The sequence below is a fragment of the Vulpes vulpes genome, chromosome 13, assembly GCF_048418805.1.
Source record: "Vulpes vulpes isolate BD-2025 chromosome 13, VulVul3, whole genome shotgun sequence".
Lineage (NCBI taxonomy): Eukaryota > Metazoa > Chordata > Mammalia > Carnivora > Canidae > Vulpes > Vulpes vulpes.
In genome coordinates this window covers 57,002,538-57,006,907 of record NC_132792.1, presented here as the reverse complement: position 1 = coordinate 57,006,907, position 4,370 = coordinate 57,002,538, and positions in this window count along the sequence as shown.

The window sequence follows — 4,370 nt, the reverse complement described above, 5'->3', positions numbered from 1 at the left end:
ACTTCCCCACTGGCTTTTGCTTCATCTGGCATGAAAATCTCAGCGGCCGATCTGGTCCCACGCACCCACAACCCTGAGGTCAATAGTTGCATGCTCCACCGACAGAGCCAGCTAGGTTTCTTGTTTCTTGAGGCAGATCTATGTTGTAGCTTCCTTCTTAGAACTGCTTTCACTGTATCCCAGAGATTTTGGACCATTTAAAAAAAGATTTTATTTATTTATTCATGAGAGACAGAGAGAGAGGCAGAGACACAGGCAGAGGGAGAAGCAGGCTCCATGCAGGGAGCCAGATATGGGACTCGATCCCGGGTCTCCAGGATCAGGCCCTGGGCTGAAGGCGGTGCTGAACTGCTGAATGGGCCGCCCGGACCATTTTGTCTTTGTTTTTTTTTGTTTTTTTTTTTTTTTCCATTTTGTTTTTATTGTCATTTGTGTCCATGTATTTTTGTACTTCTTTGATTGCCTCATTGACCCATTATTGATTGTTTAGTATAGTATGATTTTTAGTCTCCACATGTTTTTTTCCCAATGTTTTTCTTGTGAATTATTTCTAGTTTCATGCTGCTGTGGTTGGAAAGGAAGCCTGGTATGATTCAATCTTCTTAAATTTATTTAATCTTGTTTTATGGCCTAATATGTGATCTATTCTGAGGAATGTTCCATGTGCACTTGAAAAGAATGTGTATTCTGTTGTTTTTGGATCTAATGTTCTCTATATATCTATTATGTACATCTGATCTAATGTGTGATTTAAAGATGTTGTTTCCTTTTTTATTTTTCTGTCTGGATGATCTATCCATCCATTGATGTTAGTGGAGTAGTAAACTCCCCTACTATTTTTGTACTAGCATCAATTTCTCTCTTTATGTTTATGAATATTTCCTTTTGTATCTGCCTCTCTCTGTGTCTCTCATGAATAAATGAATAAAATCTTTAAAAAAAAACATTTCTTGTAAGGTTAGTTTAATGGTGATAAATTCCTTTATCTTTCATTTTTCTGGGAAACTTTATCTCTCCTTCAAATCTGAATGACAGCCTTATTGAGTATTCTTGGTTATTGTTTTTTTCCTTGAAGCACTTTGAATATATCATGCCACTCCCTTAAGGCTTCAGTTTCTGCTGAAAAATCAGCTGGTAATCTTGTAAATTTTCCCTTGTAGGTAACTTTTTTCTTGCTTGCTTTTTTTTTTTTTTAAGATTTTATTTATTTATTCATGAGAGACACACAGAGAGAGGCAGAGACACAGGCAGAGGGAGAAGCAGGCTCCACGCAGGAAGCCCGATGCGGAACTCGATCCCGGGACCTCAGGATCACACCCTGGGCCAAAGGGAGGCGCTCAACCACTGATCCACCCAGATGTCCCACCTTACAAGAAATGTTAAAGGGACTTCTTTAAGTGGAAAAGAAGTGGCCATAATTAGACATAAGAAAAATATTAAAGATTAAAATATGGCGTGCCTGAGTGGCTGAGTTGTTTGAGCTTCTGCCTTTTTTTAAAAAAAGATTTTATTTATTTTTTTATTCATGAGAGACACAGAAAGAGGTAGAGACATAGGCAGAGGGAGGAGCAGGCTCCCTGCGGGAGCCCGATGTGGGACTCAATCTCCAGACTGGGATTACGCCCTGAGCCAAGGCAGCCACTCAACCTCTGAGCCACCCAGGTGTCCCATCTTTCTTGCTTTTAAGATTCCTTTTATTTCTTTCTGCTTTTAGATTCTCAATCTTTCTTTAACCATTGACATTTTAATTATGTGCCATGGTGTGGACCTCTTTAGGTTTATCTTGTTTGGAACTTTCTGTGCTTCTTGGACTTAGATGTCTATTTCCTATCCTAGGTTAGGGAAATTTTCAGTTATTTTTTCAAAATTTTCTAAACCTCTTTCGTCTTCTGGGACCTCTATAATGCAAATGTTTGTTCACTGGATGCTGTCCAAGAGATCTCTTAATCTATTCTCATTTTTTCTTTTTGCTGTTTAGTTTGTCTTCTATTATCCTTTTAGATCCTGGTATATTCTTCTGGATCCTTTAATCTAGTGTTGATTCCCTCTAGTGTTTTTTACTTCAACTAGTTATTGTATTCTTCAACTATGATTGATTCTTTTTAATATTTTTTATCTCTTTATTGAACGTCTCACTGAGGTCTTCAATTCTTTTCTCCAACTCAGTATCTTTGTGATCATTACTTTAAATTCCTTATTGGCATTTGCTTGTGTTTCACTTAGTTATTTTTCTTAGTTTCTTGTTCTTTCTTTTGGAACATAGTTCTAGCGCCCCGTTTTGCTTGACTTTGTTTCTATGACTTAGATGAAATGGCTACATCTAAAGTCGAAGTAGTGATCTTGTGTATGGTGTTCCCTTATGCAGATTATGTGTGCTTAGTGACTTCTGCTGGCTAGCTGACTATGCTAGTTATTCTTTTGAACTCTGACATGTTTCCATTTCTCTTGATGTTCTTTGTTGTTCAGTAGCTGTTCAGTCAGTCCTCAGTTCTTCCTCAGGAACAATTGTTCTGTTAATACATGTAATTTGGTATGTTTATGGAGGAGGGGAGTTCAGAGTCTTCTACTTTGCCACCTTGAACTGGAACCTCTCCGTTTAATTTTTTAAGTCCCAAACTGTTTTTTCTTTTTTAAAAAAGATTTTATTTATTCATGAGACACACAGAGAGAAGGCAGAGATATAGGAAGAGGGAGAAGCAGGCTCCCTGCAGGGAGCCAATGTGGGACTCCAGGATCACACCCTGAGCTGAAGGCAGACACTCAACCACTGAGCCACCCAGGCATCCCAGCCAAAATGTTTTCTATAGCAGCAGTTCCATTTTACACTCATACCTGGAATTTATCTTTCAATTTTTATACATCTAGGCCAACATTTATTATTGTTCCTTTAAAAAGTATTATACCTATCACAGTGGTTGTGAAGCAAGTATCTTACTGTGGTTTAGTATTTCCATGATGACTTGAGCAGGTTTATATGACTTGTCATTTGTGTATCTTCTTTGGAAAAGTGTTTATTCATAGACTATTATTTTTCATGGGAGAACATCATGGATCATTGGGGGTGCCCAGGTGGCTCAGCTGGTTAAGCATCTGCCTTCAAGCTCAGGTCATGATCCCAGGGTCCTGGGATCGACCCCCGACATCAGGGTTCCTGCTCAGTGGGGAGCCTGCTTCTCCCTCTCCCTCTGTTGCTTTCTCACTTTCTAATAAATAAATAAAATCTTAAAAAAAAAAAAAAAAGCTCATTAACAATGATCTTGAACCTAGCTCTTCCCTGCAAGAGGTAGACCAATGATGTGCAGATGTGCTTCTCCCTCTCCCTCTGTTGCTTTCTCACTTTCTAATAAATAAATAAAATCTTAAAAAAAAAAAAAAAAGCTCATTAACAATGATCTTGAACCTACCTCTTCCCTGCAAGAGGTAGACCAATGATGTGCAGATATCTCCAGTTAGGCTCAGACTAATCTTTTATTTCAACATTTATATATTGGTAGTTAAAACAAAATTTAAGGTTGCAGTGGAATATGACTAAGACATTACCTTTACACACCAGTGCACTTGCCTCAACTTTTTTAAAAAATATTTTTTGAAAGATTTTATTTATTTATTCTATTATTTATTCTGTGAGACACAGAGAGGCAGAGACACAGGCAGAGGGAGAAGCAGGCTCCATGCAGGGAGCCCGACATGGGACTCGATCCCAGGTCTCCAGGATCACGCCCTGTGCCAAAGGCATGCGCTAAACCTCTGAGCCACCCAGGGATCCCCAACTCAACATTTTTTGAATGTGCTGTGCTGGGCACTAAGAAAGGTAACAGGTAATCCTACCTAAAAAAAAAAAAAAAAATAGTTCTTCCCCCTTCATTCTTGCTGTCTTACCTAGTTTTTAGAAGATGCACATAAGGCAAAAATTGCTACTAGGAAAAGAATGGTAATAGTTGCATTAAAAAATAAATCATGTAGGGATCCCTGGGTGGCGCAGCCGTTTGGCGCCTGCCTTTGGCCCAGGGCGCAATCCTGGAGACCCGGGATCGAATCCCATGTCAGGCTCCCAGAGCATGGAGCCTGCTTCTCCCTCTGCCTGTGTCTCTGCCTCTCTCTCTCTGTATGGCTATCAAAAATAAAAATAAATAAATAAATAAATAAATAAATCATGTAAACTGTAGTTTCATTAGTGTCACAAGCTTCTGACCTATTATAACTTCAGTATAGCCATTTCATTACTCAGTGTAACTTCCTGGACTCAATTCTTTAGGAAAAGGTTTTCATCAGAGTACCTTTAGTGTTTAAAGATGGTGGTACCTTATCAGATAAAGCCTATTCTTGCCCAGAACAAGAAAGTCATCTTTCAATGTGATGTTGAAAACAAA